This window comes from Lipotes vexillifer, unplaced genomic scaffold, assembly GCF_000442215.2.
Source record: "Lipotes vexillifer unplaced genomic scaffold, Lipotes_vexillifer_v1.1 scaffold462, whole genome shotgun sequence".
In the NCBI taxonomy this organism is placed as follows: domain Eukaryota; kingdom Metazoa; phylum Chordata; class Mammalia; order Artiodactyla; family Lipotidae; genus Lipotes; species Lipotes vexillifer.
In genome coordinates this window covers 832,571-845,807 of record NW_006770402.1, presented here as the reverse complement: position 1 = coordinate 845,807, position 13,237 = coordinate 832,571, and positions in this window count along the sequence as shown.

Genomic DNA, 13,237 nt, shown 5'->3' with positions numbered 1-13,237 from the left:
CCAGGAAATGCAGAGAGTCCCATACAGGATAAATCCAAGGAGAAACATGCCAAGATACATATTAATCAAACTATCAAAAATTAAATACAAAGAAAAAAATTAAAAGCAGCAAGAGAAAAAAAACAAATAACATACAAGGCAATCCCCATAAGGTTAACAGCTGATCTTTCAGCAGAAACTCTGCAAGCCAGAAGGGAGTGGCAGGACATGTTTAAAGTTGTGAAAGGGAAAAACCTACAACCAAGATTACTCTACCAGCAAGGATCTCATTCAGATTCAATGGAGAAATTAAAACCTTTACAGACAAGCAAAAGCTAAGAGAATTCAGCACCACCAAACGAGCTTTACAACAAATGCTAAAGGAACTTCTCTAGGCAGGAAACACAAGAGAAGGAAAAGACCTACAATAACAAACCCAAAACAATTAAGAAAATGGTAATAGGAACATGCATATCAATAATTACCTTAAATATAAATGGATTAAATGCTCCAGCCAAAAGTCACAGACTGGCTGAATTGATACAAAAACAAGATCCGTATATATGCTGTCTACAAGAGACCCACTTCAGACCTAGGGACACATACAGACTGAAAGTGAGGAGATGGAAAAAGATATTCCATGCAAATTGGAAATCAAAAGGAAGCTGGAGTAGCAATACTCATATCAGAGAAAATAGACTTTAAAATAAAGACTATTATAAGAGACAAAGAAGGACACTATATACTGACCAAGGGATCAATCCAAGAAGAAGATATAACAAATGTAAATATTTATGCACCCAACATAGGAGCACCTTAATACATAAGGCAAATGCTAACAGCCATAAAAGGGGAAATTGACAGTAGCACAGTCATAGTAGGGGACCAATTGACAGATCATCCAAGTTGAAAATATTAAGGAAACACAAGCTTTAAATGACACATTAAAGAAGATGGACTTAATAGATATTTGTAGGATATTCCGTTCAAAAGCAACAGAATACACTTTCTCCTCAAGTACTCATAGGACATTCCCTAGGATAGATCATATGTTCAGTCACAAATCAAGCCTTGGTAAATTTAAGAAAATTGAAATCATATTAAGTAGCTTTTATGACCACACGCTATGAGACTAGACATCAATTACAGGAAAAAGTCTGTAAAAAATACAAATACATGGAGGCAAAACCATATATTACTTAATAATCAAGAGATCACCAAAGAAATCAAAGTGGAAATCAAGGAATACCTAGAAACAGATGACAATGAAAACACAATGACCCAAAACCTATGACATGCAGCAAAAGCAGTTCTAAGAGGGAAGTTTATAGCAATACAACCATACCTAAAGAAACAGAAACATCTCTAGTAAACAACCTAACCTTACACCTAAAGCAATTAGAGAAAGAAGAACCAAAAAACCCCCAAAGTTAGCAGAAGGAAAGAAATCATAAAGATCAGATCAGAAATAAAAAGATACAAAGGAAACAGTAGCAAAGATCAATAAAACTAAAAGCTGGTCCTTTGAGAAGATAAGCAAAATTGATAAACCATTAGCCAGACATCAATAAAAAAAGGGAGAATACTCAAATCAATAGAATTAGAAATGAAAAAGGAGAAGTAACAACTAACACTGCAGAAATACAAAGAATCATGAGAGATTACTACAAGCAACTATATGCCAATAAAATGGAAAACCTGGAAGAAATGGACAAATTCTTAGAAAAGCACAGCCTTCCGAGACTGAACCAGGAAGAAATAGAAAATATAAACAGACCAATCACAAGCATGGAAATTGAGACAGTGATTAATAATCTTCCAACAAACAAAAGCCCAGGAACAGATGGCTTCACAGGTGAATTCTATCAAACATTTAGGGAAGAGCTAACACCTATCCTTCTCAAATTCTTAAAATATAGGAGAGGGAGGAACACTCCCAAACTCATTCTATGAGGCCACCAACACCCTGATACCAAAACCAGACAAAGATGTTATAAAAAAGAGAAAACTACAGGCCAATATCACTGATGAACATAGATGCAAATATCCTCAACAGAATACTAGCAAACAGAATCCAACAGCACATTAAAAGGATCATACACCATGATCAAGTGGTGTTTACCCCAGGAATGCAAGGATTCTTCAATATACGCAAATCAATCCATGTGATACACCATATTAACACATTCAAGGATAAAAAACATATGATCATCTCAATAGATGCAGAAAAAGCTTCTGACAAAATTCAAACCCATTTATGATAGAACCCTCCAGAAAGTAGGCATAGAGGGAACTTACCTCAACATAATAAAGGTCATATATGACAAACCCACAGCCAACATCATTCTCAATGGTGAAAAACTGAAACCATTTCCACTAAGATCAGCAACAAGACAAGTTTGCCCACTCTCACCACTATTATTCAGCATAGTTTTGGAAGTTTTAGCCACAGTAATTCGAGAAGAAAAAGAAGTAAAAGGAATACAAATAGGAAAAGAAGAAGTAAAGCTGTCACCGTTTGCAGATGACATGATACTATACATAGAGAATCCTAAAGATGCTACCAGAAAACTACTAGAGCTACTCAATGATTTTGGTAAAGCAGCAGGATACAAAATTAATGCACAGAAATCTCTTGCATTCCTATACACTAATGATGAAAAATCTGAAAGAGAAATTAAGGAAACACTCCCATTTACCACTGTAACAAAAAGAATAAACCTACCTAAGGAGACAAAAGACCTGTATGCAGAAAATTATAAGACACTGATGAAAGAAATTAAAGATGATACAAACAGAAGGAGTGGAATATCATGTTCTTGGATTGGAAGAATTGACACTGTGACAATGACTATACTACCCAAAGCAATCTACAGTTTCAATGCAATCCTTATAAGATTACCAATGGCATTTTTTACAGAACGAGAACAAAAAATCTTAAAATTTGTATAGAGACAAAAAAGACCTCGAACAGCCAAAGCAGTCTTGAGAGAAAAAAGCGGAGCTGGAGGAATCAGGCTCCCAGACTTCAGACTATACTACAAAGCTACAGCAATCAAGACAGTATGGTACTGGCACAAAAACAGAAATATAGATCAATGGAACAGGATAGAAAGCCCAGAGATAAACCCATGCACATATGGTCACCTTATTTTTGATAAAGGAGGCAAGAATATACAATAGAGAAAAGACAGCCTCTTCAGTAAGTGGTGCTGGGAAAACTAGACAGCTACATGTAAAAGAATGAAATTAGAACACTCTCTAACACCATATACAAAAATAAACTCAAAATGGATTAAAGACCTAAATGTAAGGCCAGAAACTATCAAACTCTTAGAGGAAAACATAGGCAGAACACTCTATGATATATACCACAGCAAGATCCTTTTTGACCCACCTCCTATAGAGAAATGAAAATAAAAACAAAAATAAAGAAATGGGACCTAATGAAACTTAAAAGCTTTTGCACAGGAATGGAAACCATAAACAAAATGAAAAGACATCCCTCAGAATTGGAGGAAATATTTGCAAATGAAGCAACTGACAAAGGATTAATCTCCAAAATATACAAGCATCTCATGCAGCTCAATATCAAAAAAACAAAAAACCCAGTCCAAAAATGGGCAGAAGATCTAAATAGACATTTCTCCAAAGAAGATATACAGATTGCCAACAAACACATGAAAGGATGCTCAACATCACTAATCATTAGAGAAATGCAAATCAGAACTACCATGAGATATCACCTCACACCGGTCAGAATGGCCATCATCAAAAAATCTACAAACAATAAATTCTGGAAACGGTGTGGAGAAAAGGGAATCCTCTTGCACTGTTGGTGGGGATGTAAATTGATACAGCTACTATGGAGAACAGTATGGAGGTTCCCAGCAATCCCACTACTGGGCATATACCCTGAGAAAACCATAATTCCAAAAGAGTCATGTACCACAATGTTCATTGCAGCTCTATTTACAATAGCCAGGACATGGAAGCAACCTAAGTGTCCATCAGCAAATGAATGGATAAAGAAGATGTGGCACATATATACAATGGAATATTGCTCAGCTATAAAAAGAAATGAAATTGATTTATTTGTAGTGAGGTGGATGGACCTAGAGTCTTTCATACAGAATGAAGCAAGTCAGAAAGAAAAACAAGTACCGTATGCTACCACATATATACGGAATCTTAAAAAGAAAAGGTTATCAATAACCTAGTGGCAGGACAGGAATAAAGACACAGATGTAGAGAATGGACTTGAGGACACAGGGAAGAGGAAGGGAATTGTGGTCGAAGTGAGGAAGAGGCATGGACTAATATATACTACCAAATGTAAAATAGATAGCTAGTGGGAAGCAGCCGCATAGCACAGGGAGATCAGCTCAGTGCTTCGTGACCACCTAGAGGGGTGGGATAGGGAGGGTGGGAGGGAGATGCAAGAGGGAGGAAATGTGAGGATGTATGTATACGTATAGCTGATTCACTTTGTTATAAAGCAGAAACTAACACACCATTGTAAAGCAATTATACTCCAATAAAGATGTTAAAAACCCAAGACCTTGAATAATATTCACTCTGGATGTATATATCCACCACCCCTAATTGTAAGATATAAGCCCATTCACATATTATATTTTCTGCCTGGAAATATAAATCATTTTAATTTGCAAACTTGCAAAGCACTTGAGATGTCAAAATATGAAATAGACATATTTAAAAAGCAAAATACTACAGCATTGTATTCCTCCTTCCCCATTTGTTTATACCTATAGTATTCCTATAGCTTGTAATTTCTGGGGCATCACTATTAGTTTATTTTGCCTGAGAGATACTTTTGAAAATAAAAATATTGGTTGTTTTTCAGCTTAGAAGTTCAGTCCTTTTCAATCAACCATGTGGCCTAATTAAGTTTTCAAGGACAAAACTCAATTTCAAAACCATGTATATCATAACAAATCATTGATATTGATACCTGGTAAAATACTTGGGGAGAATTTTAATAATCCCCACTGGATGTCTTACTGGATTTCCAACAGCATGCAGCTGCAGATAAAATGAACACAGCAGGTCTTATTCATTATTCCAGAGTTAGGTACACAGAGGTTTTACTTAGATTAGTAAGGTATATGGATAATTTTAGATTTCTGTCTATTGACTTATTGGTTGTGTGACTTTGGTCAATTTATGTAACCTCAGTAAGCATCAGTGTACTCTTCTAGAAAGAAATTGTTATGAGTATAGATAGTATGTGCAACGTGTGTGACATTTAGGAATCATTTCATGGATTGTGTTTCTTATTATTGGATAATTATATTGGAAAACAATGGCACATAGTCAAAGCAACAAATTAATCAAAGGCTTTGCTGTATTTTTTTCTGGTATGTGTTATGTGTTTGTCTAGTTCTATACATATATTTTTTATTCGTATTTTCCTCTGAGTAATATCACCATTAGTTTACCTTCTCTTAATACATGTCAACAGATGACTGGAAGGTAGTATCTTGAGTGCCAAAGTACTAGTGGACATTATTAAATGATTCCATGGACACTTCGTATCTGGATCATTAAGAATAAATTATATATTCTTGTCAATTCATATTACCAAATGACACCAAGATAGGGTTAAACTGGTCCACTGTAGTCTTACACCACCATCTGCACCTGTGTTATGCCATTGCTCATCTGCAGTGAACAATAAGATAAACATAAATCTTGGTACTCAGCTCTGCATACAGTGAGTGCTAAATAAATCATAAAAATTATGAAGTAAAGAAGTAAAATGTTAAATCAAAAACTCCATCATTTATCCTATGAGTAGAGTAAATTCCATACATTCTTCCTCTCATTGTGTTACTTGTTACACTTAGATGGTTTTACGAGCAACATCAAACCCTATATATGTGTTGGTCATAGGCAAAGAAATGTGACCCACTGTAAATAATTTTGCTCAGTTAAAATGTATGATCCAGTTTAAAACAAAAATTCATTTCTCAGTGTTTTACTCTGTTTTGAAAAGGACTGCAGAATAGTCTAGACTTGACATGACAACAATATACTCTTACCACAAATGAGAGTGTTTATTGCCTCCTTTTCTCTCCAACCTTGGCACAAGGTGTAAAATATAATTATTTCTACATTTATTGCCATCTGTTGTATGGCATTAAGATCAACTGCCCTTTATTTCTGTTTGTGGTGCTTTTTAAGGTTTTTCTTTGGCAGTCAGGTCATACCATCTGATGTTGAGGCTTTGTGCCCGTGGGTGGACAACTGGAATAGTTGGCTTAAATAAGTTTGTGCTTATTGCTAGTTCTGGTAGAGACATAGTTCTCAAGGGTTATTTCCTCAGATTATCTGCTGGAGTAAATTGGTTTCAGTCCAGTAGAATATCTTCCATTGTACTTGTTTTCAAAGCCATCCAGTCCTTGTGTAAGATTTTGGTTTCTTTCCAATTCTTGCAGCTGTAGGCTAGTAGTATGATTACATTGGACTTGAATATCCTGTTTTGTATCCATGCTTTTAGTTTTTGTAGACTCCTTATAAATAATTTAGGAAATAATTTCTCCTTTACTCTGAACATTATTTGTTCGGTGAGTCTATAATGTAAAGTGACTTAAGTTCTAGATTGATGTTAATTTGGGGTCTGAAGAGTGTTTGGTTTGACATAATTCTGAGATTTAGTAAGCTGGTTGGACTTTGTGAATCTTTTACTAAATTTACTATCTTTGGATTTTCTCTGTAGGTTGCTTGCAAAGCAATAATATCTGATTGTACATGCTTTATTTGTACCTCCCTGAATGCTCTCCTTCTCATTGATGTCAACATAAAGGAAGGATATCCTCCATTTGAGGATTTGAAAATTCATGCCCTAAGAGAGAGTCAATGTAGAAAAAGAAAGGCAGTAGAGTGAGGACAGGCCCTTGTTACCACAGATCCAATAACAGGGAAGTGCTGTTTCAAAAAAGCCAAGAAGAAGAAGGGTTTCAAGAAAAAGAGTCAGAGAAAATATTTGAAATTATTATCATTAGTTACGTTTCTTTATCTTGTATTTCAATATGTAGAGTAATGGTCATTCTAGAATCTAAATGATCAAAAACTTATTTTCTGAGTACCCAGAGATGAGATTTTTCCTTTAAAATACATTAGCTACATTTGACCCCATCTGAAATAAAAATGTAAATACTTGGCTCAAAGCAGTGCCTGAATACATGCTGATTTATCAATTGCTCTGCCTTGAATTGCCTGAAACAAAGCTGATTCTGCATAAAAGGAACAGATGCTCTCCTGTTGACATGATAAGTTAACATTGTTGCACAGCTATCATGATTTGCACTCATTATCTTCTATGGAGCTCACATAGTGCTAAGTTCTTGAATGTGACTTGTATTGGGTTGGCCAAAAAGTTCATTTGGGTTTTTCTGTAACATCTAACGGCAAACCTGAATGACCATCCCAATAGTATACCATTTCTTCTGCTTCAGTTTACTCTCCACAGGTGAAAGTTCAGTATTCAGTGTTCTTCCTACACTATTACTTTTTTACAAATTAAATAGATGATTTCTATTGTTTACAAAGACTTTTATTCTTCTTCAGGATATACTTCAAAACACAGCAATTCAACCCTCCATATAACCACCAGCAAATTCCAGTAACAAGTTAACAATGACCAATTTTATCATGTTAAAGAAATTGTATGTAGATAGCATTAAGTCAGAGTTCTTAAATGATTTCAAGACTTTTTAGGTGTTTTTACTCACTCAACTCAAGAATTCAGCAGTTATGCATTGCATTGCTATCTTTGCAGATTTAAGTATAGATATAATAACAAAATATTATTTTAAATTTTATTTCATTTTCTACTAATTTATAAGCTAAATTTATGGCTAAATATATATTTGTAACATTCATTATCAAAAGTAAGCAATTTAGGGCTTCCCTGGGTGGGGCAGTGGTTGAGAGTCCACCTGCCGATGCAGGGGACATGGGTTCGTGCCCCGGTCCGGGAAGATCCCACATGCCGCGGAGCGGCTGGGCCCGTGGGCCATGGCCGCTGAGCCTGCGCGTCCAGAGTCTGTGCTCCGCAACGGGAGAGGCCATAGCAGTGAGAGGCCCGCGTACCACAAAAACAAAACAAAACAAAACAAAACAAAACAAAACAAAACAAAATTAAGCAATTTATAAATGGAGAATTCTCAAAGAAAAAATATGTATCTTTTACCTAATCAGAGCACTGCTTTTCCCCAGGTATTTCTTCTTGAAGATATGAAAAAATAAAAATCTCAGAATCTACTAGACAATTCTGATGATAACACCAGCAACCACTTAAGACAGGAAGAGACAGAAACTAATTAGAATTTTATTAGAACAGTAATTCTATGAATGGTTAATTGATTGCTGTTGCAACACCCCCAGGGCATGTTTGATTATTTCAAGAGATGGAATAAAATTCCCAACTTCATCAGGAAAAATTAATTTAAATTTAATTTAAAATATAAAGCATCAAACCCTACTTTTGAAATCAGACATCTGTAAATCTTAAACTTTGGAAAGATAAATTCAGAATTAAGAAAAAAAAAGATAATCTGTAGGAGCCTATGTACCAAATTGAAAGGAAAAACACTGTTTGCACACTGTTTACTTTCACCTATTGAATTAATTAATAGATGGTGCTTGAGATGAAAACTTTAATTATCAGGAAGATTCCATTACATTGAATCCCATTTTTGAGAGTGTTGGATAATAAATTAGTATTTGTGAATTTGTCATTAGAAAAATAAACTGCCAAAATAATTTGGTAATTAGAAGGATTAAGTAAAAAATTTAAAAAAAATTCTAGCTTGTCATATAGGTATAGATGACAAAGGGACAGTTTTCCCAGCCTATACAAATGATCTAACATATTTGTATAGGAGAAAAATTGTGGATTAAAACATCCAGAATTGAAATATTAAGTATTTGAGGTAGTTGCAAGAGGAGTGTCTCATGAACCAAAATAATTTGCTTTAACTCAAATTTTGATAATATTCCAGATATCTGATTTTTAGAAATCTTCTTGCTTTTGAGAGTAAATATCAAACATTTTACTTGGCTTATTTTGTAGAATTACCAGCATAGGAAGATTTTAAAAAATGCACTTTAGTTCAGGTTTTTACTCAAATTGTGACCCATGTCGGTGATTTTATTTCTCAGAAATGTCTTCCTCATTCTTCTGACCCCACATGCTTTTCCAGAACTGCTGCTTCTACTAATTTATAAGCTAAACTAGTGGGCCCTGCCAGATTCAGTTTGGTGAGCCAAGTTAATATGTTATTTTAAGCTACTACTATTTGGTATAATTTGTTATGTAACTGTTTTTTAAATATAAGTTTTACTAGTATTTTGGTATGGCAAGTCCAAAAGATCAAAAGAGGACTGCCATTGAAAAAATTGTTATATGCACAGCTCCCAAGAGGAGGTGGCACGCCATGCCACAGAAGGCCACATGGGGAAGCATGAGCATCTGTTAGGAGGCAGAGAGAGCAAGGGGAAGTGTGGACAAGAGACTTTATTGTGCTTCCATAGGAGGGAATGGACAAAGTAAGTGGGCTTAAGATTAGCTAGTTTGAATAATTGTGATGGGCTCTGGGGCAGAGTGCTATTCTTAGTTGTGTGAGCTCCAGATTGTTGTATTTTCATTTGAAAGGCACACTCAAGGGTGAGTTGTTTACTATCTCTAGGAATTGACTATCTCTGGGAGGGACAGTCCTTCCAGGGACAGCAAGGCCCCATACGTTAAAGCATAAAAATACAGAAAATAAATCATGGTTACTTGAGTAGCAGAATATATATCTATAGATATCTATCTTTACCTATCTATCTGTCTATCTATGTATCTATCTATCTATCTATTTTTAACCAGATGTAAGGAAGCCTCAAACTTAGTCATGTGAATCTAGGACTGTGGTGTAGGCACAAGCTGGAAGAACAAAAGGCAAAAGCCTGTTGGCATGTGAGTTGGCTGTTGATAATACCTTAAAGGAAAGTAAGATGTTATTTGAAGCTGGAGACTAGAGAAAACTTGTGTAGTGGTGGAAAGTTTCACAACAATTGCCTGTAGTAATGTGGAAAATACAGAATATAAGTAATGAACCGATGACCTAGCTAAGGAGATTCAGGCAGAGTGATGAAAGTCATTCTTGGCTTTTCTTACTAACTATTATAAAATTCAAGAGGAAAACTATAAGCTAAGAAGGAACTAGTTAATACAAATGAGCAAGTATTTGTTGGGTTTGAAAATAAATTTGTTCCCCATTCCCAACCTCTCCAGATGGGAGCAATACTAAATTTAAGAAATGGCTTTTAGGCAAAGATTGTATCAGTGTATTGTCATAAAAACATGGTTGTAGATGAGGACCAGGATGTAACTGTATATCCCCTTGTTAAGAGTGCGGGAGGATTGGGGCTTCCCTGGTGGTGCAGTGGTTGAGAGTCTGCCTGTCCGGGAATATCCCACATGCCGTGGAGGGGCTGGGCCTGTGAGCCATGGCCGCTGAGCCTGCGTGTCCGGAGCCTGTGCTCCGCAACGGGAGAGGCCACAACAGTGAGAGGCCCGCGTACCGCAAAAAAAAAAAAGAGTTCAGGAGGATTTAAGGTAGTACTTTGATTAGACAAAATTCCTTTTTGTATCTCATAGATCCTCTCTGTTAAAAAATAAGGCTCCTAAGACTATAAGGGACATTGCCCTAAAATACCTTTATCTAAAACCCACAATACACAAAGCCTTATTTCAAGATTTATGAGTGTAGATTTTATCTAATGGATTAAATTATGATAAGATTTATGAGAAATCCATAGACTCTTTAAGAGAATAATATTAGTGGAAACACTGCCAGCTAGGACTAAAAAACACAGGGGTAGTGTCAAATAAAAAGAGACCTTTGGATACTCCAACTTCCGTAGGTAGAAAACAGGCTGAAAGAATCATTCATCTGCTAACACCAACAATGTTTTTTTTATGGCAAATGAAGAATACTTTAGAGGAAACTATCAAAAGCCCAGAACGCAAAGCCAAGAGATAGGGAGAATCATTCCTGTCAACCTGTGTCCAACTGGGATTTAGAATTTCTATGGACCTGTGATTTCTTAATGCCTTAGATTTTTCTCCCTTTAAAATGAAGGATCTATTGCATGTCTAACCATGGTATGTTGGGATTGTGTGGGTCAGAGGGCTTGTCCTTTTAGTTTACAGCTCTTCAGATCTACAGGATTGTTTTCTAAAAGTTATACTAGATAAATTGCACCTGAGGAGCTTAATCTATAATTGGAACTGATTTAGAAGATCCTGGGCCTCAGTCCTGAAACAAATGCCATAATGGGATAAGACTAGACTCATGAGAGGGATATGAATTATTATGACCAGAGAATAGACAATGGTAAATTATAGTTTCCAAGAAATTATCTAAGCAATATTTCCAGTCCTATGTGGACTTTCAGAAGCTTGCCTATTGTTGTTTTAAGCTACTAAATATGGGATCATTTTTATAGTTTGATGAATTAGAGCAGAATGATCCCTTTAGGGTAAATTAAATAAAAATTTTCACTCTATCCTTACAACAGTGTGTTAAAATATGTAGATTTTGTAAATATGCTTTTGATTGATAGTTATAGAGTGATTAAGTAATATTTGTAAACTTTCGTATCCTGGAGCCAGGATTCAAATCTAGTCAATCTTATTTCAGAGGCTCTTAGTAACAAAGCTATATTGTTTATTTATCATTTATGAAACACCTCTTTTAGATCATGTACTGTACGGTTTGCAACCAAACACAAAGAGACCTCTTCTCATTTAACAGTTGGATAAATATTACACAAAGAAGTAAAGTTTCTTGCTCAAAGTCACAGAGCCTGAGAATGTCAAAACTAAGTCTTAAACCCAGGGAATCAAACTTTAGAATCCCTGCTTTTAAACAATGTCATATACAGCTGCTGTGGCTAGTAGTTTAGCATTCTTATCTTTTTTCTTTCCAGCAGATCTTAAATTCATTACTTTCTTTTCAGAAAACAGAATGGATAGAAAACTAAAGCTGTAGCAGCACAATTTGGATGTCACCAGACCATTTCTCCTAATCATTAACCCTACCCTCAGGTAAGAGATGGTTTACTAAAATGGCCTTTTCCAGGAGGCTCAATTTTTCTCAAATGTCTGCATTGTTTTAATAACCATTTAGATTGTGCTAAATATAAATAGTCAGATATTCTGGTGATTGTAATAACAGAAAGGTCCTAAATTCAGTGCTTGTCATTTAAAAAAAGATGCATCTTTTCTGAATTGCCATTCAGACTACTTATTTTTCTTTGCTTCTTTCTCGTTTTTCATAATATTAATTATTTTAAAAACACATATCCTGACTGCTCCACTGTTCTGTAAAATCCTTTCAGTAGTCATAGTATCCAGAATGTAAAGTTTCAATACAGATTTGATGAATGAGTATCAATAAAATGGGGTTAGTACCTCTCTCCCCGACCCTTTTTAAAAAAAATTTAACAAATACTTTTACTCCAGGCACTGCTCTAATTGCTTTATAAATGTTAACTCATTTTATATCTAAAATAATTCTATGAAGTAAGGGCCGTTAATATTCTCATTTTAAAATTGAAGAAAGTGATACATAGAAAATCTGTTAAGTAATTTGCACAAAGTCACACTGGACAGGTAAGGGAACAGGACTTTACAGCCAGCTAGTCTAATTTCAGATTCTATGCTCTTAACCATTACAGTATGATACATACGAAGTGACTCAGTATTGAATCAGCAGGCATTACATAAATATATTAAATTGAACTATATTTTTGATCCTTAAAAATGTCAATTTCATATTTCGGCCAATAACATTTGAAGGTATACTTTGACCAAGAAAAAAGAGTAAATAGCTTTATTTTTTGTGAATGAGAAGTCACAATGTGAATAGAATAGACATGTTATAGAATAGTATATTCTCTAATGCTCCTATGATGGCTGTGTTTTCAAAAAGTGATGGAAAGAGTAAATCTTTAGTGTCTCAACTTTCTAATCAATTTAACAATTGATTAGAAAGAGGAGGCAGCAAGGAGAACAGTGGATACGTAAATACAGCTGCAGTGATTCAATCTAGTAGAGTCAAAGACTGCCTTACAATTAGAGACAGATCCATGGTCAACCAGTCTGGGGGCTGACTGATCAATTAAAAGCAAATCCCTAAACAAATAGTTATTTACTTGGTGAGGTACTCTTATTTCAGCA